Source organism: Oryctolagus cuniculus, chromosome 6 (assembly GCF_964237555.1).
Source record: "Oryctolagus cuniculus chromosome 6, mOryCun1.1, whole genome shotgun sequence".
Classification (NCBI taxonomy): Eukaryota; Metazoa; Chordata; class Mammalia; order Lagomorpha; family Leporidae; genus Oryctolagus; species Oryctolagus cuniculus.
In genome coordinates this window covers 80760987-80784897 of record NC_091437.1, presented here as the reverse complement: position 1 = coordinate 80784897, position 23911 = coordinate 80760987, and the positions used below count along the sequence as shown (strand labels likewise).

The 23911-nt window shown below is 38.2% G+C and overlaps 1 protein-coding gene across 2 annotated transcripts in view; it reads right to left on the bottom strand.

The window, feature by feature from the left end:
• Window positions 1-9345: 9345 nt before the first annotated feature.
• Window positions 9346-23911, bottom strand: part of XKR4 (XK related 4) — a 496677-nt gene continuing 482111 nt past the window's right edge. For both annotated transcript variants that reach the window (XM_070076615.1, XM_070076616.1), the window contains exon 4: window positions 9346-17162. The gene's annotated coding sequence lies outside the window, so the exon portion shown is untranslated. The remainder of the gene's footprint in view (window positions 17163-23911) is intronic.

Here is a 23911-nt window from a genome sequence, read left to right as displayed (position 1 = left end):
TCACTCTCCAAATGACTACAATGGCCGGGGCTGTGCCAAGCTGAAGCCAGGATCCTGGAACTCCACCTGGGTTTACCTCATGGGTGACAAGAGCTCAAGTCCTTGGGCCATCTTCTGCTGCTTTCTAGGCACATTAGCAGGGAGTCTGATTGGAAGCAGAGCAGCTGAGACTCAAACTGATGTTCATACAAGATGAACATACAGGATGCCAATGTTCCTGGTGGTGGCTTAACTCACCACACCATAATGCCAGATCACTGAAGTTGTTTTTTTTTATTTGAGAAAGAGGATTACAGACAGTGAGAGGGAGAGACAGAGAGAAAGGTCTTCCATCCGCTGGTTCACTCCCCAAATGGCCACAATGGCTGGAGCTGAGCCGATCTGAAGCCAGGAGCCAGGAGTTTCTTCCAGGTCTCCCACGTGGGTACAGGGGCCCAAGGACTTGGACCATCTTCTACTGCTATCCCAGGCCATAGCAGAGAGCTGGATCAGAAGCGGAGCTGCTGGGACTCAAACTAGCGCCCATATGGGATGTCAGCATCGCAGGTGGAGGATTAACCTACTGAGCCACAGCGATGGCCCCTGAAGTTTATTTTAAAAGCACTGATATTAAATAGCAACAAATTGTTATTATGTACATTTTAGAAAGATTATTCTAGTTTCTGTGTGAAATGGATTGGAATAGAACCAGAAAAGACGCAACAGTACTTGATACCTGGAAGGGTTGTAACAACCCAGGAGGGAAATGATGGGGTTACAATCAAGCAGAATTCAGAGATTTTAAGAATGTAAACTCAATTTAGTGGCTGATTGGATGGGGGAAAGAGGTGAGGGAGAGTGGAGAGTCAAGGAATACATCTGGGTATGTGGCAGTTACGTGCTGAGGGTAGGCCAAATAAACCAGAGGAGAAAATTATCCATTGGACTTTGTCATATAAATCTGTGAGGATCATCCCACGGCATGGTGGCCAGACTGAAATAGAGCCTGAGGAATTAGTGGAGGATGAAGAAATGGAATTAACCAGAGAGGACAATTCTTTATTGGAATTGTATTCATGGACACACATCGTTGTCTATTTGCCATACAATGTATAGCTGGGAGAGAATGATGTGACAGGAAATTCCACACTATCATGAGTCTGTGCTGTTAGACAGACAAACTTGTAGAACGAAGATTCTGTGGATTGGTGATATTTCTCGTATCCTCATATATTGGGAGTATGGTTAGGACAGAAAGGATTTTCAACTCTTTACTCATGTCCTTCCAACATTATTGTGTAAGGGCAGAGTAGCCCATCTTAGCAAACACTTGCATGCCAAAGACCCTGACTCACTGATGCTTTGAATGGAATTCACAATAAGGAAGTAGATCTTAGTGAAACACTTGGTCAACCCATCTTCTCAGCCTGAGATCAAGTAAGGTTGCAAAGCATCAAACCCTCTTTGGCTGCCCCCAAATAAGTAAAGTTTTCTGCCCAGAGAAATTTGAAGAACTCTTCAAACAATGAAGGGTAATTTCTACTGTCTTTTTTTGTTACTTAAGGATTAGAATGGACAGCTCAGGAAAGCTGCCAAGAAAACTTCTCATGACTTAGTTTGAGGGAAGGAGTGAAGTTGCTTCCAACATGGCTAATTTTTTTCCCTATCCACTTTCTCTGCCCACACAGTCCTGAGCTTGGAGGATGATTCCACTCTGTCTAGATTTCCTTTCACTTGCTAGCCCTGGTGAGTTTGTTTATGGAATATGTACTCATATTTGTTATGGTGTGAATGTGTCCCCAAGGTTCACATGTTGGAAACGTAATCCCCATTGCAACCATGTTGAGAGGTGGGTCATTTTGGGGGTGATTAAGTTGTGAGGGCTCTGTTCTCATTTCTGGGTTAAAGCCATTATTGTGAGGATGGGTCTGTTATAGGGAGAGCAGGTTTGTAATGAAAGTGAATTCAGTCCTCTCTTACTCCTTGCTCACCCTCTTTGTCGTTATTCTTCCACCTTCTGCCATGGATGACACAGCAAAAGGCCCTCACCAGTTGATGACACCTTGGTATGGACATTGCAGCCTCCAGAAGTGTTAGAATTAAGCAGCTCTTTTCTTTTCTTTTCTTTTCTTTTCTTTTCTTTTCTTTTCTTTTCTTTTCTTTTCTTTTCTTTTCTTTCTTTCTTTCTTTCTTTCTTTCTTTCTTTCTTTCTTTCTTTCTTTCTTTCTTTCTTTCTTTTGACAGGCAGAGTGGACAGTGAGAGAGAGAGAGAGAGAGAGAGAGAAAGATCTTCCTTTTTCCTTTGGTTCACCCACAATGGCCAGTGCGGCTGGCGCTCTGTGGCTGGCACACTGTGCTGATCTGAAGCCAGGAGCCAGGTGCTTCTCCTGGTCTCCCATGCGGGTGCAGGGCCCAAGGACTTTTCCAGAAACAGGGAGTAGACACCCTAATAAGATACTTGGCATGACAACCCTGGTCATTGTCAAAGTTAACACTTTTGTGGCAGCTTGATTCCATATTCCTGCCATTGACAGCCATGCTGTGAAGATCATCATTCCCTTGATCTCTCAGTGCACACTCTGGATGGACTTTTCCCAGGACTAGCTTATGGTGCTTACTGTACTGATCCAGGAGACTTTCATGTAGGGTAAGGTGGAAGCTGGAGTGGGCCACCCTGTCCGAGGCATATGCCAGTGCGCAGTTCGTCTTCTCCTTTGTAGGTGCAACAGCATGAAAGGTGGGGAGTTGTTGAATGTTCCTTTGTTAAGTAGTAAGAGACAGACTATATCTGTTTCTCCACAGCATGACTGATGGAAGAAGAGAGAATAGAGATGAATTTAAGCATCAGCAATGTTTCCTCCTTTGAAGTAATGTGACAGCCCAGGCCTTTCCTGAGCTGAAAGTCTCTGCAGAATTTTATTTTAGCAACCCCAATGCACTAAAGTATCTTATCAGAAAACATTCTTCTAAACATGAAGAAATTTAAAAACTGAATTATTTAAACCACTAAGAAACATTCACTATTAGTAGTTCTGTATATTTAATTCATTTTAATATCTGCACATGATTAAATACATTGACTTGCTGTGCATATTTAGGTGTTGTTTAAATTGCAAAGAATATTGAAAACATTTATAATCTACATGTATAAATCTTAATCTCTTTATAGAAACAATTAGCTAGTAGATAGACTAGCAGTGAAGCCAGTTAACATGGAATGTTTCTATGAGTTGAGTCTGAAGAGGAAGGATATATCCAGTTCACCAACAATGAGTATGAGGTCATGAAGTTGCAGTTAAAGAGAAGGGGTAAGCTCAGCACATTACTATGTTACCCACTGGAAAGAATCACTAAACAATTCTTGATGTTCTTGACTTTCACAGTAGTTTTGTAAGAACCTTGACAAAGGTGTATGCATTAAGTTTATACAGTCTAGAAGACATAAGCAAAGGTCAATAAAGTAACAAACTCAAGCTGTTCTTGACACGTTTCTCCAAAAGGCAATAATGAATGGACCAAGATCAGGAGTGACATAATTAGACCTAAAAGCAAAAAGAAGATAGGAACACATTTTGATTGGCATATTGAGTGAAAAAGTAGTTCTCAAATCTGGGGAATTGTTGATCTCTCTCTCTCTCTCTCTCTCTCTCTCTCTCTTTCTCTCTTTTTTTAAGATATTGGTATATATGTCTGAGTCTGACAGCAGAAGGCGTTTTCAGTACCTTCCATGTATAAGATGCACCTAATGTCCTAGAAGAGGCCTTTAAAGAGCTCTTATAGAAAGAAGAGAAGGGGGGGGGGTGCTGTGCTGTGGCGCAATGGGTTAAAGCCATGGCCTGCAGCACCAGCATCCCATATGGGCTGTGGTTCGAGTCCCAGCTGCTCCTTTCCGATCAAGATCTCTGCTATGGCCTGGGAAAGCAATAGAAGATGGCTCAAGTGCTTGGGCCCCTGCACCCATGTGGGCGACCCAGAAGAAGCTCTGGCTTTGGATTAACTCAGCTCTGGCTGTTGTGGCCATTTGGGGAGTGAACCAGCAGATGGAAGACCTCTCTCTCTCTCTCTCTCCCCCTCTCTCTAACTCTGTCTTTCAAATAAATGAAATAAATCTTAAAGAAAAAAAAGAAGAGGACATGAGGCCAAGCATCACCATATGTCCATATGTGAGAGTGTGGAGAGAGGAAGTACAGCTAAGAGAGAGAAAAAGGAGAGAAGAAAACAAAGATCCAACAGGGAAGACTTAAGTGAGTTTTAAAAAGGAAATGATCAACAGTTTCAAATGGGGGGGAAGCCACAACAATACAAAAGTTGCACTTTGTAAATTCACATTTATTAAATAAAAAATAACTATATAACAAACAAAAAAAAAGAAAAAAAGAATTTAATACTTAACCCTTTTAGTATTTTTTATGTTCTACTTAAAACTATTGGTTGAACTCTGTAATTAATACACAATTACTCTTAGGTGTTTAATTAATGCTACAACTAGTACTCAAATAGTATTTTACACTTTGTGTTTCTGTGTGGGTGTAAACTGTTGAAATCTTTACTTAATATATGCTAAATTGATCTTCTATATATAAAGATAATTGAAAATTAATCTTGATGTGAATGGAACGGGGGAGGGTGTGGGAGAGGGGAGTGTTGTGGGTGGGAGGGAAGTTATGGGGGGGAAGCTATTGTAATCCATAAGCTGTACTTTGGAAATTTATGTTCATTAAATAAAATAAAATATATATAAAAAAGGAAATTATCAACAGTGTCAAATGTAGTCAAGAAAAATCAGGAAGGAGGAAGAACATTAAGTTTAATGAAATTGGGACTCACTTGTATTTGGGAGAGCTAATAGAGTTGCAGAAAAATCTATTATTGAGGTATGTCTACTGAGCCATAGTCATTGTGCTGGGAGATTTCTATATATTATCTCTACTTTCCCATAACCATGAATCTGTAGATGAGAAAAATGGGACTCCAAGAACCTGATGGATTGTGTGTGGTACCATTCTTTTATGCATTCAATAGCAATAATTTTAAAAACCCTAAACTATGATATATCCCTACTCTGAAGGAATTTGTAGTTGCTGCCTTTTGAATGAATGACATGAAATTTGCAAATTATTCCTTCAAGAAGAATAAAACAAAGGGAAAGGGAGAAGACAGAAAGAGAAGGGGTGGGCAAGCATCTAGGAGAGAGAGAGGAGGAAGAAGGACAGAAAATCTAGGGCTCTGTTTTTGTCAGGAAGATTTCAGCTCAAGGGCAGACAGAAGGAAGATGCCTCAGAAGAGATGTGAGACAGGGAGAACAGATGGAGTCCTATACCATAAAGAAAGTAAGCAGAGGAGGAACGCACAGGTGGAAGTTTGTGCCCTGGGGGAAGAAGGACGGATGTCCCTGAGAGATGGTGGTAAGGATGGCTGCACCTGCAGATGGGTTTTAATTGGTAGGAGGCAGGCCAGATTTTACGCCTGTTATTTTGTCTGTGAGATAAAAAGGCAGCAAAGGCATTTATTAAGTGAATGGGTCAGGGTAGACCAAGGCACTTAGCAACTTGGCCATATCGAGAGAAAATGGCCTGGGAGTGAGTAGGAAAATAGTCTTTGTTTATTTTGTGCTGCTATCATGGAATGCTGCCACAAATTCATAACAAGCAGAAGGTTACTGACTCACTTTGGAGGCTGGGAAGTCCAGAATTGTGGGGCCACGTCAGATAAGGGCCTCTTGTGTCATCATAACATGGTATGATGAAAGGGGAGATGGAGAGAGAGAAAGGCACAGATTTTTCTCCTTTATAAGAAGCCCAATCCTCTTATATTCACAGTGACCCATTCACAAGGGTAAAGCCTGAGGCCTAATCATGGCTCAAAGGTCCCACCTCTTCATATTGTTAGGATGGCTATTAATTTCACTGTGAGTTTGGGAGGGAGCAAACATTCAAACCACAGCAGAGGACCTTATAGCCAGTACTGATTAAATCAAACCTGCTGGGATTGGTGTTGTGGCATAGCGAGTAAAGCTTCTGCTTGTGATGCCGGCATCTGAGTGGTGGTTCGAGTCCCAGCTGCTCCACTTCTGATCCAGACCTCTGCTAATGTGCCCGGAAAAGCAGTGGAAGATGGTCCAAGGACTTGTGTTCCTACACCAGCCTGGGAGAACTGGAAGAAGCTCTTGGCTCCTGGCTTTGGCCTGGTCCAGCCCCAGTTGTAGCCAAATGCGGAGTGTGCCGTTGTGTTCATTCAGGGAGTGAAACAATGGATGGAAGATCTCTCTCTCTCTCTCTCTTTAACTCTTTCAACTAACTAACTAAATAAATCTTTATTTAAAAAAAAAACAAAGCTGTCAGTTGAGGTTGGGCTTTTGCTTCTCTTGCTCATTGAACTGGCGTCTTATTGCATACAGTGGGTGCTGTCATATTTGTGAATACTGAATGCTACTGAATAGCCACAGGGGTTCCTTTGCAACACTTTTCCAGCAGCCCCAGTTTCCTCTCCAAGGCCATTTCCTATTCTCTTCTTATCTTTCTTAGTATTTACTTGGTTGCTTCAAAAACAACCTTTTCCTAAAATCTCTTCAGATCTAGACATGTCTCCTAAACCAGCTGTGGTTACAAACGCTTCAGAGGAACTTCCAATTATCTCCCTAAGTAGTGAGTCCTTTTTCAGAAATCTGTCAAAATAAATTCAATTCACACCTAGCATTGTTGCCAGTTTCTTACTTATTGGTCAACTGATTGCATTAGACCAGACTGTTTTCAAGTAACTGCATATTTAGGTAATGCCTGAATTCTCTTTCCTTTCAATATTCTTTACTCATTAAGCCATCATTTGCTTGGGATTCCAATGTATTATATTACTGTATTTTTGTTTATCAGTTTACCAAGAAACTTACTCTGTTGTTCTTTACATTCAAAATAAAGTTTTAACCACTAGTATCATGATTTGTTACAACAAAGCTACCTTAAATTATATTTATTTAGTTGTTCCAGGGTGTTACATTGTATGGATATACCATAGTTTGCTTTCTTTTGCTTTTCATTCATTTCTAACTTTTCATGTCATAAACATCATTGAATATAAACATATATATTTTTAGGATATTTGTCCAATCCAGTGAGGGTCAATATTTTTGTCAGTTGTTCGGATATTTGTTTCTTCTTTAAGGGAAAGGGAATTGCACGTATACATAGGTATACACATAGCTGTATTTTCTTGCTGATTATAATCTTTTTGTGATCTCTCTTGCATGTGGAATAAAAGAAAGTATTGCTCATCTCAATGTATTAATATACTATTGCTATTATTGTACTTTTCCACAAGTCTGTCTTTAATCCATATGATGCTATCTGGGGGCAAGAATACATCCCTAGAGGTGACCTAATTATCCTAAGACCATCTATTGATGAGGTCATCCTTTCTATATTGGTTACAAATGACCATATGAAATTCATGCATTTATTCTGTACACATCCTGTTTCTGGACTTGTGTGTGTGTGTGTGTGTATGTGTGTAGTTACTGATTATATGTTCCTGTGCTCGTAACAAACTCTTGCAGTTATACTAACTTACAATAGGATGGGAGTGCATTAGGTAGTTTAAAAAAATACTTCTGTTTTTATTCTTCCATATAAGCTTTATAATCATTTTGTCATGTTTTATAAAATACCTTGTGGCTTTCTTTGGAGTTGTATTAGGTTTCTAGATTAATGAGGGGGAAAATTCAAGATTATGGTGTAGTTTTCCTTTTTAAAAATCATCATAAATATAAATTTAATTGATTTTCTGCTTACAATAATGATACACGCTCATTATAGAGAACATGAAAAATTCAGAAGAATAGTTGTTTCTTTGTCCCTCTGTTTTTGGGCCTCACCACAAGAACTGAGCTAAGACTCTTCCTTGCTGAGTACTCCTGTAAAGGTTAGAAAAGAGCAGCTGCCCTGACAGAAAGCCCCAACATGAGCGGCCAACTCAGGAGGAGCTTCTGTTTCACGTATATCTATTTTCATTTAAGAGTATTGGATGGGGACTCTGCTCCATTCACCAACTCAGAGATCCAGGCTCCTGGGTGTGACTCTGTCCCTGACCCCGGCCCTGGGACACTGGGTTTGGTGCTCCCATAGTAGTCTATGTCCATCTCTATTTCTGCTTTCATCACCAAATAATAGCAAATGAGTGTATCTCGACTTCTTCCCTGAATATACTGCATTTTTAAGAAGAAAATGTATTTTTCATATTTATAACCCTCAAACCATGCAAGGCCAGAGATATGATTATTTTAAAAAAATTGTTAAATTAATAGCTTCAAAAAACAGATAAGCTTGCAAAAAAAAAAAAAAAAGGCAAGACAGAAGTACATCAAGAGGATGGGTTTCAAGTGTTTTAACATTTAGCATAAGTTACTGTTAGGATGATAACCCCAATTAGTATCTCAAAAAAGAAACAAGAGAATTTTTAAATTATTTTCATTTCTTTTTCTAATCATTTCCTTATCAGCTTCTGTTTTCCATAGCAGTTTCTATACTTAGACATTATGCTACAATTTTCTTCTAATATTTTATAACAGGCATTTATAAGCTACTAGAACTCTTACCTTCTGAGTAATAAAAAAGACAATTACTGAAAAAAAGCAATTAGAATATTTTAAGAAAAGCAATTACAGTAAGCAGAAACCCTAATTTGTAGACAAAGCAGTCACTTAGATATATTATCTTTTTTTTTTTTTTTTTGACAGGCAGAGTTAGCCAGAGAGAGAGAGAGAGAGACAGAGAGAAAGATCTTCCTTCTGTTGGTTCACCCCCGAAATGGCCCCTATGGCCGTTGCACTGCGTCGATCCGAAGCCAGGAGCCAGGTGCTTCCCCCTGGTCTCCCATGCAGGGCCCAAGGACTTGGGCCATCCTCCACTGCACTCCTGGGCCACAGCAGAGAGCTGGACTGGAAGAGGAGCAACCGGGACAGAATCTGGCGCCCCAACCAGGACTAGAACCCGGGGTGGTGGCGCCGCAGGTGGAGGATTAGCCTAGTGAGCGTGGCACCGGCCTAGATATATTATCTTTTAGAAATACTTTTGTTCACTGATAATTTTAATTAATATTTAAACAACTTATGTAATTATTTAGAAGCCTCTTTGTGACCTGAATTATCTTGTTGCTTTATTCATAATTATTCTAGATGAACACTCTTTAGCACTTCTCAGAAATAAAAGAAATGAAACATCCTAAAAAGTGATGTAGCTTCATTTTAAGTGTATTTCAGTTATGTTTATTGTAAGATTTAAACCCCATGATCCACGTGTACATTTTCCTATCTTAACAACAATGGTGTCTTGCTCTTTTGGAAGACTTAAAAAGAATCAACAACTCACACTTCTGTTAAAATGACCACAGTGTACTTTATTTAATGATTTTGGTACCTTGTGTTGCAATAAAATAAAAAAAAATCTACAAAATCCAAATATATAAAATTTCAAGTTTTCTTTTTTTAAAGTTTTACAAGAAAAATCATGTAACCAAGGAAATTTGCTCATTGTGAAGTACTACTTTCCACTTCATTTCATCACAAATTGCAACTTATTTAACAGACCAAAATAACTATGGTACTGTAGTACATCAAATACTCCACACACTGTGCTTGGAACTAGAGCACATGGGGTCAGTGCCAGGAGGCAGAGGCCTCCAGCCATACAGACACGCTTACGATCCGAACGCTAAAGGAATGTTTGGATACATGGAATTTGAATATATATATTTACAGGAAAAATTTAATAACTCATTTAATTTTTCATTTCAAATAAAACTCCAAATACATTTGTACAGTGTTTACAAAGTAAAAGCACAAGAACTGCCAAGGTTGTCATTCGGGTCCAGGCACTGTGCTCCTACTGGGGAAATTCTCTACACACACATGGGGGCTCTCAGATCTTATTTCTATGAATGGAGAGAGACACACAGGAATGGCAATGTTGTGCAATCAGAATGTCATGCAGATAGTTGACAACAGGGAACTGAGAAATTATTGGTCCATTCTCTTTAGTTTGCTGTTCATCTGCCACCTGTTACATTTCTGTTTCCAGAGATAGTTTTAAAACAAACAAAAAAATATATGAACAGGGAAAGGAGCACAAAATATTTAAGGCAAATTAAGCAAATATAGAGCAGCTTCTCTTGGTTTGAGTGGAAATGAGGATTTTACCACAAACCAAGCTTAGAAACAAACAAACAGAATGAAGTACAACCTTCTGAGTTTGGGTTGCTTACGTCATGCACACATCTTTGCAAATTGCTTTATACCAAGTATCCTTTTGAAATTTTAAATGAAGGACTTATTGATCACAAAGTGCATGATCTCATGTGTCTAAACAAAACAACAATTGTTGAGGTAGTTAGATGTGAAACTTACTTAAAATAACTGGAGAATGAAGAACAAATATCAGTAGCAAAAATCCTTGCTATTTAGAAGCAGGTTTATCTTGTGCAATGGTTTAATGCTGAGAAAATACTTCCATTTTTCTATTAAATATTTTTATTTAAACCAGAATATTAGTGGTAGCAGAATTTATTTCCAATCTGCTTCATAGGACATTGTACAGATGAAATTTATATCTGTAGTTATCTCATTTGTAGCTTGTCTCTCACCATTTCTGTATTGAAGATATCAGATAAAATGGCATGAATGGTAATTCCTAGAAAATGTAATCCAAACTAAGAAGAATTGAGTAGAAACTGAGAAGAGAATCAATAGGATAATTTCCTTTTTTAAAAAAATTTGTGTCTTAGCCTTCAACAGGATGTGATTTCAAAGGAGAGAGTTTCTGGCTCATTGGTTTTTCTCTTTGTTCTGAGAAAGGGAGAAACATAATTTCCATATCGGCCACTGTATTTCTCCTGAGATTACTGAGCTCTCTGACGATGGAGAAGAAAAGCAGAAAATACATAGTAGAGGCTAAGTTCTCACCCAGAGAATACTGTGGTGCCCTTGTTTTCCAGTCTCTTTAACCAAAGAAAGGCTTCAGGTGGGATCCCAATAAACTCTTGACCACAAGATTTATTCTTTCATTTAACTCATACCATCTAAACATCAAAGGTACTTTGTGATAATAATAATCCAATGATATAAACAGACGTAAATAAGTTGGGAGGCAATTGCTTTGAACAAAAAGGACTTTCCATTTGTTTTCTATCATTTGTTTACAGAATAGAACCTTAACTGGAAATAGCCGTGAAAGTCGGCAATTACATTTACACAGTATCACATATGTGATGGTTACAGAAATGATGTGTCCAAAGCAGTATAGTCATATATATTTTTGTTGAAAACTAGCTTTTCTGGCAGAGCTTCTGACTTTCAAGGAGGGCTCTGGAGAATTCCATGTGGTTGGGAAAGCATTGAAAAGAGGCTCAAGCCTCCAAGCTCTCAGAAACTAGATATCTAGTTTATAGCTAAATAACACACTACCTCCATCTGTTTTTTTTTTTTTTTACCTGTTTGATGAATAACTTTTTCAAGGAATTGTCCAGCTCTAACTCTTGTGGATTCTGTTTTGTATCTCTGTGGTTGAATCTCCCCATGCCTCCCCCTCATCCTAGCAATCTGAAAAGTCACCCCTCGCTCATTTCAGGCCCTTGTATCTAATCCATATTACCAACTTCAGTTTTCTTGTACAAAACCAAATAAAAACAGAAACATTTCTTTTCATAGCAAAAAGAATCTTCTGCTGTACTTGGAATTAGAAAAAAAAAAGCCAGGGAAAGTAAAATCATTTTTTGACTCACTATACTCATTTTATTTCAAAGCAATACTTAAGTTTTGAATGGCAGCACAGATTTTTTTTTAATTGCCTGGGTGATTTGGAATGTTCGAGAATGCACTAGAAATGTTTAACTGATTTGGAAATTTTAAAGTTTGATATATTGCAATCAAGTAGATTTTAGAATCCAGAAGAGATTATATTGAATAAGTATGTTATGTCTACATCAGCTCTAAACACAACAGGATCTTAAACCCACTTCCCATGGTAAACTTTCTAAAATCATACCATTAAGAGCACACAAAAAGATTTGCAAAGGAATATAATCATTAAGTAAAGACACAATGATAAAATTTATGTACAACTCTGCTACCCGAAGTCACATCATGAAATCATTATCTGCTTTGTTAGTGTTGTTTCATGGATGTCTTTTTACCTCATGATATCACCTCTTTACCTTCAAAATTGTAAATATTTATAACCCCAAATAATGTTATTTAGCATTAGCTCTTATTAGGATGGATCATTTAAGTAAGAGAAAACACCATAGTTGCAGGAAGTTGTCGAGGACATCTTGAGGTTGTTTGCCTACCAACTCCTTTATCTTTCAGTAGTATTCACATATACATTGATAGAAACTGAAGCTCTTGAGTAACATTTCTCTAAAATATTTGAAATGTACTTGTAATATGAAAATGAACCAACTCAGGAGTTCTAAGCAGGAATGGGCCTTTACATTTTTTTGTTGAGAGAGATGTGTAATATCAGGGATAAAAAGGAAACTCAGTGTAAGCAACACAAAATTTAATCTCAATAATATCTCTTAAGGATCCCCCCCACACACACTGCAGATTTCGGAACACGACTTGGTAATCATTAGTGCTAAACTGGAGGTACCATCTATGGGTTACAGAAAATGTAGATGGGGGTCAGGCATGCAAACTCCTTAGGCATCAGAAGGAACCAAGTTTTCTGGATACATTTTTAATAAACATTTAGTAAAATTTCAGTTTGGCTAAGAAGAAAATTATTGTTCTGTATGAAAGGAATTAATTTCCTCATTAAAAAGCTGATCATTTACAAAGTTCTACAGGAACCTTTGAAGGGAAAGTTTTACTTACATTGAGTGATGAATAACTGTTCTCTGCTTGGTGAGTTATTGCTGGTGAGTTCCTCAGACAACTTGGCCCACCCCTTAGCCCACCCTTGTGCTGCAAATAGCTCTCCTTGGGTTTATGTCAATCATTGGGAGTGACAGTATTTCTAATCTCAGAGTACTTCACCAATACTCATTAATCTTTACAACATCCCACGAGGTAGATACATAAATATTATCTCTCTTCTATCTATGGGAAAAATGAGGCCAAGGGTGAGTTTCTGAAGCTAAAGAGATGGCCCAGGGATGAGGACTCAGGTGTGCAGTTTTCTAGTCCCTTTTTTCTAGTCCCTGGACCATAGCCCCCTCACATTCCTGTGTCCAGGAATGGAGTGTAAAAGCATACTGCTTCATAGGATATATTTAAGCCTACTGAAGACAGTCATTATGTTCAACACTGGGATTTTGGGTTTACAGCTAAACCATAACTTCCATTCAAAGATTACATATTCAAAAATAACCGAAAAAAATAACAAATTTTTTATTCTTGCCAATTGATTTTTATCTCTTTGTTTCTAATTCAACTAAACATCTTGTCAATAACATGTTGGTAAAAAATTTTGGAAAAGGATTTAGGGAAGTAAAAATCTTAGGGAAAAGAAAAGCAAAACCAATTTGGGTTGCTACACACATTGATGTTGGAGAGTCTTCTGGTTTTGAAAGTTTTACACAGTAGCCATGACCTGCCTTCCAAAGACACAATTAGCACCGGGCAGTGGTGCCACAGTGGCTGGAGGTCCTTGCTATACAAAGTGGAGTATCCATTTGAGGTAAGGGAACTTCTGCATTTGAGGGAAGGGGGAACTCAAAAGAGAACTTCATGGCTTAGCCCAGGAAGTTGTTCTAACTTGGCACTGAGTATTGAACTTGACACATGAAAATTTTACCTAACCCCAACCTTCAAAATATTTAGATTTTCCCTGGAAATCCCCTCAAGATTTTGCATAGCTCAATACCTTTCAGTGCTCTGTGTGCCTGCTCAGAGTCAGTGCCTTCTAGTAAGTTCTGCAATATAAGAGCTCTTAAGAGAAATTTGGTCTAAATTTCTTTGCTTTTCTGCAGAGCTTCTGAATGGTAAATGAGCTAAGCACACAATTTGAAGAAATTCACATGCTCAGCAACCCAGAGCCAACACTAAATAAACAAGATTATCTTCCTAACCTTATAAGAAACATCTACAAATAATCACAAATACACAAGTTGATATGAACACCACACACGTTCCTTCTGAAAAGAGTATTACCCTTTGATGCCATTTTTTCTCTTTTTTTTTTGGGGAATTTTAACAGTGACTATAAGTAAAAACACTAATATTCCAGTTTTCACAAAGACCAGTTAACACTTGGCAATAGGAACAATGAAACAAAAAATTATAGATTACTATTGATTTGGAAAAATAGTTCTTGCTTCTGTTGACACTGTGAAATCAAGCAGTTTAAACAATTTCTATGGTGAAAAGGTATAGCAAGGAATGCTTGACATGAAAACTTCTACCTGAGAAATAAAAAGTTAATGAATTTGTATTACCCTTCACATTGCATAAAGTAGACTTTGTGAGTGATTAAGATTATATGAACAGCAGAAGAGTGACAATAAAAACTCTAAATGTAACAAAATCCAAAGGAAAAGTTTCACTCCCTGAAAGGGGCCAAGTGGAAGATTGCTGGAACTACCCCTTTGAAGAAGGGCAATGCTGCAGTCAAACCTATGATACCCAGGGCAGCCTCCTGAACTTCTTCCATCCACGTGTTTTCCCACAGTAAATAAAAATCAAATAACATTTGCTCTACATCATTTATTTCTCTTTGCACAACAAAGAGACTGCTAGCAACAGAATACCACCAGCAACTGATTATGACACCAGAAAGTTGAATTCCATTACCTACATCACCTGAGCAGTTTGTCTGTTCATACAATACCAGACAACCAAACAGAAAACTATACACTTCCAGTATCTGCACTTTTCTTAATAGTAACCAGATGCTTACTATCAAGAAGACCAAATTTACCACTTGAATGAGCTTCTTCACTTTTCGTTGGGATGTTTGCATTAGCATGGACAGTCTTTATTTTTAATAATGCCGTACTGTCTACTTTGGTTTAGTGAAGATGGTTCAGCAATCGTCCGAAAAATTCAGATGCTGAAATACCTCAAATGGAAAGAAATTTGGTCATGAGGAAAAATCAGAGCTTTAGGGCTATCAATGGTCCAATGGGTTTGTCTATGTTGGAAAAATGCTTAACTGTTCTTTTTTTGTTGGTTTGTTTCCATTATTCTTAAAATCATTGTCACAAGAATTAGATTCCAGTTTGGAAATAGATACACAGACTAAGTGATTGGCAGAATCAAGATCCAAAGTATGTTTAAAAGATTCTAGTACCTGTAAACCTGGCTTACTGAGTGTGAACACAGAGACTCCTGATGCCATGATCTATTTACAATGGGAGGATGAATAAGGCCATGGTAACCCTGAATACCATTGTTGTTAGAAGGATGGACAATTAAATATTTCATGCTCTACAAGCAAGATTGACTCACAATGCCTTCAAATATCCTATCTTATAATCCATCAGAAGCTCTCGGTGTACAGAGCAGTGTATGGAGCCAGTGATCAAGAATGGTCAGAAAGTGGGAGTTCTCTTAAGGAGACAGCCAGTCTCAGACATGGAACCGCGAATTTCTGCTCCCTGTTCCTATGCTAGTCAGGCCTTGGCCTTTCTCAAGCCTGTTGTCCTGGTTATGGAACGTCAGTGACTACCTTAAACTTGTTTCTGTAAAAAAGCAAATATTCCTGGTGAGCCACTGAGAGATTTTCTCTTCAGTCACCATACCTAGACCTTTCTAATGGAAAGAAACCCTTTATCCCAACACCCAGCACTGCTATGGTCACTCTTTCCCATAAGCCTTGTCCAAGAGGACTGTTTATTGCTCCTTTGTCCCCACAGTCAACCACCTCACTGTATGTTACAGAGTGTCTTTGTGCTTAAGTTCTCTTTAGACTTCAAAAATGAACTTTTCTTCAAGTTGCACGTTTTCATTGCCTTGCAATTGAGAGTAAGTCACATGGTGGTAGGCCACTTTTCTATTATTCAATTTCAGTGCTTATGCCAAGAGCTAGTTCTCATAAAGGACTGGCTGTGATCCTAGAGTTGAGAACTTGGATTATTATTTAGTAGCTCTTGGTGCATCTTGGAGACAACCACCAAGATGATCATGTAGGAAGAGAAACATCTTTGAAGCACAAGAAAAACGATCCCTGCTTCTTTCTCGTCTCACTTTTCTTCTAGACTACCATTGGTTTGATCTAATTACTTCCACTCATTCATTTAGGGCTAATTCCTAAAACTGTGACAACAAAAGATTAGACAGAAGACTTCATAAGAACATATGGATACGTGACTCTCTTGAATACTCTGAAACTATGATCAAATTGAAAATGTCTGATGACCTCATTCTTACCTTATAACTCAAATCTTTGAAAAAAAGAGAAGCAAGTGGGAGAGAACTATAATTTAAAACTATGAGATCACTTGTTTACTTCTAAGTGAACACAGAGGCATTAAGAATATCATAGTGGAGATCTTGGAGCGTGTAACCAAGGTTCTGTGTGATCTGAGAAGCCATAGGGTGGCTAATTCCACATAGAAATGGATCTCAGTTTGGAAGTGATAATGTCATCATCTAACAAGTCAGAGAATCAAATCATTCAATAGCTATATCCACACAGATTTTACCTCTGAAATTGAATTATAAACTCAATTTTTACAAATTGCTTATTACAAAGCTAATAATGGTAGTCTCAAGAAATGCAGTAAAAGCAGCAACTGTATGCAAAGGTCAATGACTAAACAGGTGACAGTGACTTTTTTTCATTTCCAAACAAGTGGATTTGAATCCACTTAAAGGAATTCTCCATGACTCATACCCATTCTCTGAGCTGCACAAGCCCCCAAGAATTCATTGATAAATTTCTCTCTCTCTTTCCTTCCCAAAGCAACACTTAGTGGCATAAAAAATGAAGCATCTGTATGTTCCTAGCATCGATGAAGAGGAACCAGGTTGTACGAATTCATTAGCTCTGCTTCACAGAGGTCTTTATCTTCAGGCCTGGGTACTTCATGGCTCACCCTCGAAGGAAGTGCTCCCTTTCCACAAACTGATTAATGTTCCCTTGTAGTAGCTTGATTATAATATTACAAGTCAAGAATTTGCAGGAATAAAGTGTCAGTTGAATTAATGAACTGCGAATCATTTCCAGTTAAACTTGACAAGTTCCAAGATGCTTCTGTAAAAAAAGAAGGGAATCAATAGCATCAGCAATGTGCAGCTTGGCGACAAGCGAGGCCTTGTTTCTGATATGACTGGCTCATAGCCACCCTTCCCCTTCCAATTCACAGAGCACCATGTCTCTGATTCAGACCAGGGAATATGTTTCAACACAGGCTTTCCAAACATCCTTTAGAGATTCACTTCGCTTTTTGTGTATAGAGCATTGCTAAGGTTAATAATGGATGTTGAATATTTGAATTTTTTGAAAGGAGGATAAAAAATGACAATTCTTTCACTAGCTGACAGGTTTCCATTGGTTACACCAGTGTGTGCTGTGGCTTCTAATTTGAATAGGAAATCATAGAGAACCCAGTAGAATACCACAATTCAAAGGTTAATTGCTAAGTGAATGTAGCAGTGCCCAACACACGGAACCTCTAGGGTTCCCTTTCCAGAATCACAATGGTTTGAAATACTGTTGTTAATTAAGACATGTGCTACTGATTTGTGACTGAAGTAAGAATTCTTTCCAATGATAAGAACCAGAAATATGTTTTCAAACAACTTAGGGGTGTCTTAGGATTTACTGATAAATTAATTCACTGAAATAATTAATATTGTTAATTTGATACATCTCCACACCAGAATGCCACCAGAGCAGTCAAATTAAATTGGTTCAAGCACAACATCTCTGTTAATATTTTTAGCCCTTCAATTAGGTAAGAATTTGATTAATTCCATTTTAATGCAAATCTAGCAGTGGAGAGAAGAGAGGGCCAACCTACTTAATTCAGTCGATTAAGCTCAATAAAAACACAAAACCTTGCATTTTATTCAATTTTAATAACAGAGCAGGTGACAGGCTTCAATAACAGCACAAGAAAAAATTTGTGTTGGCACTGTACTGATGATATTTGCTTATTATTTTCCTTAATTAATTTGGTGTTGATTTGTTTTGTTAAACATGATCTTTGCTCTGCAAACATCTTATCCGTAACTGCATTCTTCTCCTCTGGTGCAATGGCTAAAACAGCAACAGTCAGAGTAGTGAAAATAGTAACGGTAGCACAAGCCTAGAAATCCTGGTACAGACGGGGCAATATGGTTACACCAGCTCTTTTATTAATGCTTAATGAAGCTTATCAGGGAATTCTTCAAATTACTCTGTGCTCACAAAAATTAATACGCTTTATTTCCTCTTTTAGTGCATAGCAAACCAATTGATTTATAATTCCCTAACCAGAATTATTTCTCTTAAGGAAAACTAGTCTTACAGATTAGTAGTGATTTTTAGTAATGCGAGCCATACATCTGTGGGAAGCCATTTTCTTTGCACTATGTTGCAAGAGCTACCAGGACTGGAGCCAAAGACAGCCAGAGGATGCCCAGGGTCTGGGCTGGCTATCTTGACTCCTGGTTTTGGGCTGTGGAGGTATGGCTTTCATCAAACAACCTCCCAAGTTATAATAGCTGAAGTTGATTGGAAATTTGTTGTTCCTAAATAACATCTGCTGGCAACATCCAGTGTGCACCCGTGAAGGATGCTTTCCTGAAACTCAGAGAAGCAACATCTTGGAAATCTCTACAGAGACCTCAGGAGCTCCTTAAGTTTGTGCCTTTTCTTGAAAGAAATTCTCAGACATATCTCCAAAATTTATTCAGAGGTGGCTGCTTTCAGTTAAATACTATATGCTATGAGAGTATCTTAATTTTTCTGTTGCTTTTTTACTTTTATTCAAAGTTATCTGATGTTGGAGCTATTAAAAACAAGTTATGGCACGCACCGTGGCTCACTAGGCTAATCCTCTACCTTGCGGCGCCGGCACACTGGGTTCTAGTCCCGGTTGGGGCGCCGGATTCTGTCCTGGTTGCCCCTCTTCCAGTCCAGCTCTCTGCTGTGGCCAGGGAGTGCAGCGGAGGATGGCCCAAGTGCTTGGGCCCTGTACCCCATGCAAGACCAGGATAAGCACCTGGCTCCTGGCTTCGGATCAGCGTGATGTGCCGGCCGCAGTGCACTGACCGTGGCGGCCATTGGAGGGTGAACCAATGTCAAAGGAAGACCTTTCTCTCTGTCTCTCTCTCTCACTGTCCACTCTGCCTGTCAAAAAATTTAAAAAAAAATTTTTTAAAAGTTATAAAATTGCTTTCTCTTTTTACTGAGTCATCAAGTATTTATCTTTGTATGCACATCATTATGTTTGTCATTTGGTATGGTGACTGCTAATATAGTCTTGGAAATATTTTTGTTTTTGATGGCTTTATTATAAAATTATTATTACTAGCAGGGTTTTAAATTTTATTTTAATATTTTTACCTGTTTATCTTCATCTTATTTGAAAGGTAGATGGAGAGAAAACGAGAGAGGGAGACTGAGAGAGAGAGAGAGAGAGAGAGATCTATCTGCTGCTTCACTCCCCAAATAATCACAATAGCTACAGCCAGACCAGGCCAAATCCAGGAGCCTACAACTCAGACTGGGTTTCCCAAGTAGGTGGCAGGGACCGAAGCACTTGAGCCATCATCTGCTGCCTCATAGTGTACAGTTGCAGGAAGCTTGGTCTGAAGAGATGGAGGCAAGACTCAAGACAGGCACTCAGATATGAGATGTGGGCATCCCAAGCAGCATCTTAACTGATGTGCCAAATACTTGTTCCTGTTATAAAATTAAATATGGATAATAGGAAGAGAAGCATCTGTGTGGTACAGTAGAAAAGAGAGCTGAAGTTATGAAATTGATGCCACTACTCATGAAATTGTGAGCTACTCTGGTGCAAGATTCCTTTTGTGCTTGGGGGCGCATTGCCCAGTGGTCCTAGTCCTGGAGATCATTCTTGCTGAATGAATGACTGGACAGAATCAGTAAAAGTCTAATGTAAGATACTGAACACAGAAATTACCTGATACGCTTAGATCTCAGTTGTCTCATTTATAAAAAGAGGCTGATGAAGTAACACATATTTCCTTCTGAGGCTGTTTTCTATACAAATGAATGACTTATAATCTCATGTAAGCTCATAAAGATCTGCTTAAATCAAATCAAAGTAGGAAGATAGATGACTGTTTACATTTTAATATGTTACACTCACGGGCTGGCTCTATGGTGTAGTGGGCTAAGCCTTCCTCTATGCCATTTTGTGTCCTGGCTGCTCCTCTTCCTATCCAGCTCTCTTCTGTGGCCTGGGAAAGCAGTGGAAGATGGCCCAAGAGCTTGGGCCCCTGCATCCATGTGGGAGATCCAGGAGAAGCTCCTATCTTGTTTTTTTCAAGTAGGCCTACCTCTGGCAGTTGTGGCCATTTGGGAAGTAGACCAGTGGATGGAAGACTTCTCTCTGTGTCTCTCCCTCTCTCTGTCTGTAACTCTACCTCTCAAATAAATAAATTCTTAAAAAATGTATTACATTCAGATTGATCACTGAAACCTTTTAGAAAATGAAAACCAGGGGTTGAGGAAATTCCTGGTTTATTATTGGTTACCTTGTTAATATTATTAATTAAAACATGACACAGAGCTTACTATGCAATATTATTCAATGGATTATAGCACTAAACTTTCATCTTCTAAATCTTTAGGCATGCTGCATCTAAACTGAGAAGGGAGATATAGCATTAATTAATTTATAACTAAATTAACAAAATATTTGTTATATTGCTACATTCTTTGCATCTATCCCTTTGATCTAAGACAAGGCTCTTTGTAAAAACTAAATTTTGTGACTTTAAAATATCAAATAAAATTTAGGAAAAATGATGGCAATGGAACAGGCTTATCTTATAAAATGAAAATAATGTCACTTTGAAGAGGTAACCAAGCTCAACCTCTTTCCTTTCTTCCCTTTCTCTCTCTCCTTCACTTTCTTTATCAAAGTAATGGGGTTCAGTTAATTTTCTATCTGCCTAGATAGATGACAGTGGTATACACATATAAAAAATGTGAGAAGAGGTACCAAGTTAATTGATGTTCATCACTTAATTTAGGGCAGAGTAGAGTCATGTGAGAGGGAGCATTTTCCAGACTGGAAGAATACAGGCAATAGAGATTCCATTTCTCTTTATTGACATTTTATCTTTAACTTTTAATTTTGAAAGATATATTTAGCTTTTAAATGAAATTTTCTTTGAAAAATCTGATCATCCTATCATGATTCTGTTTCTCCTGAAGATCTGTCAAATCAGGAATAGATTTTGATGGGAATAATCAAAATATTCGCTGTTCTTCTAGAAGGAGTTGCAGTTGTGAAAAATTGTGTTTGACTCTCAGCTCCGCTGTGTGCCAACTGCAGTCTTGGACAAGCTGCTTACCATGCCCGAGCTGACATTTTGCCTTCTGTAAGTGATGCTTCACTCAAAGGCGGTTGTGAAGGCTAAATGAGATCACATAGACAAAGATCCTTAGCACAGCACTGGCCAAGTGGTGACCACTTAATCCCAGTAAACTACTCTCAACATGGATAATGGAACTGCAAGAAAATCTAAGGGGAACTAAACTGACCAAAGCAAAAATTTGATTTATTCAATTTGTTTCTGACTTTGGGCTGTGTCGATATATTGTGAAAACATTTCAGAGACATTCAGCCATGCCTTATTTAGCACAACATAGGCCCCAGATTGACTGAGTTTTAAATTTCTGGGCTAGATTACTGCATGCAGTAGAACAAAAGTCTGATTATTTTTCTTCTTGTGGAATCCAGAGACAGAGCTTCAGATACATAACGAAACCACATGACACCTCAAACACTCTAGGGAGAGTTTCTGAGTCCCTCATTCCTGTGGGCACATGGCTGTTGGCCACTTCTTCCATTTGGCTTTCTGCTGCTAGAGCAGGCGGCTTGTGAGTTAGCCTAATTGCTACAATTAACAAAATTAAATGGCTCATTATGTTGTTGTACAATCCCACCCACACTCTGCAGTTTTTCTTTGGGATGAGTAATGAACCTGTCGAGGCTGTCGATCACAGGCACGTGCTGGGAATCTTTCCATGAGCCCATTTTTAGGACAGCAACTGGACAAGACATACGTAGGCAGAAAGAGCTCTGCAGTGTCCTGGTGCTGTGGTACGCGCATACCCAAGCATGCAGATCATTTCTTGGCCCGACCAGAGACGCAGAGACACGGGCTGGGCTGCAATGACCATCCTCAGCCATTCCGGAAAGCTTGAGAGCATCAGGTGGAGAAGCAGTGTTAGGAGTAACAAGCTGGCAGAAGCAGTGATTTTGATTGTTTTCAAAAGTGGCATTGCATTGGTGAAGTGAAGGAATGAAGTGAACTTCTTTGAACCCATCACTGAAATTCCAGGAAGGGCCACCTCATTCCCGCGGTGCTGTCACCATGAGCATCAACCATCCTCTACACTAGATTCTGAAAGACAGGCTGTGCTATTTTTAAAAAGGCTTTAAGGAACTCTCCTTAGAAATATAAAAATGCACCAGTCTCATGCAAGTTTTTTATAGAAATGGTAATGGCTAATGGCAAGGATGCGTGGAAAGTGCAAGAAAGCATATATTTAGTCTAGAAAATGGTTCATTTGAAAAAAAAAATCCTTGAATTCTTGTCTAAACATTTTGTCAGAACCTGTTTCCACTTAATGGCATTTGGAAACTTAAAAGCAAATGCATAACCTTATACAAACTTGGTAAGGACATCAGAAGATTTTTTTGCTCAACTCTGTCTGTTCAGAGAAAGAAAATTTGAAATGACACAAAGCTATTCTACTCAGCTACTTAAAAGATGAGATCCTTAAGTAATGAAAAAGCTCACTCAGCTGAGGAATGCTGAATTCTATCCAGGGTTCTCCAAATGAAGTTCATACATGTATCAATGTCTTGTAGCCATGGACTGTAAGTATGAGATGATTGTGGAAATGGTGAAGGAAAAGTTTTCTTATCTGAAAGTTCATACATCAATAACACACCACTTCAGATGCATTAAAGGCCACTAATTATGCTCTTTATCTCCATTCCTTTAGTTGGGAAAGCATATATACTTGTATACTTGATTTTTTTAAATGTCACTGGGATATCATTATTCTCATGCATTTTTAATTGCTCATTAGAATTGCATCATTTGTTCTTAGAGGAAAATAAGTCGGGGATTTAGAAATGAGCCATAAATGCTTCATTTTATCTTTATTGTCAGGTTGTCTTTGTATTTATCTTTTGATAATACTGAGTTTCTCACATCAATGAGAGGATTTGTTTTATTTGTGAGATTCCTAGCACTCATCACAAATGAACTGGGTATCTATAAAGTCAGAGTTACTGAAACAGACAACCCATGTAAGGCCATGTGAATGGGCCAACAGGATAGTCTAGGGGAGCACACTTTGATTTCTACAGGAAACTTCTTTTTCCGTCCAAATACTTAAAGTACCAGTCTTTATTTTAAGACAGATATCTATCTGTATTTTAAGATAAATATCTATCTGCATTTTAAGATATATGTATGTGTGTTATAAGATATATATTCATGCATATTTATGTTAAGATAGATTTATATATATTTATTTTATATAAGTATACACATATATATCTTTGAAAAGCTCATGGAAAATGAAAAATAAACTATGCATGGATTTCAACAGTTTTCTGCACCAAAATTAACTTTTGAAATTCCTTTTTTTCCAGAAAATTGAAGTACTTTTTGTACTTTTCTGGGATATATATATAGATAGATAGATAGATATAGATATGTTCTTTAAGTGTGGTTTCATTTAGAAATGCTTGTTTGAACATCAAAAAAGTAGTTATTTTCCCTTAGCAGATTTTAAGA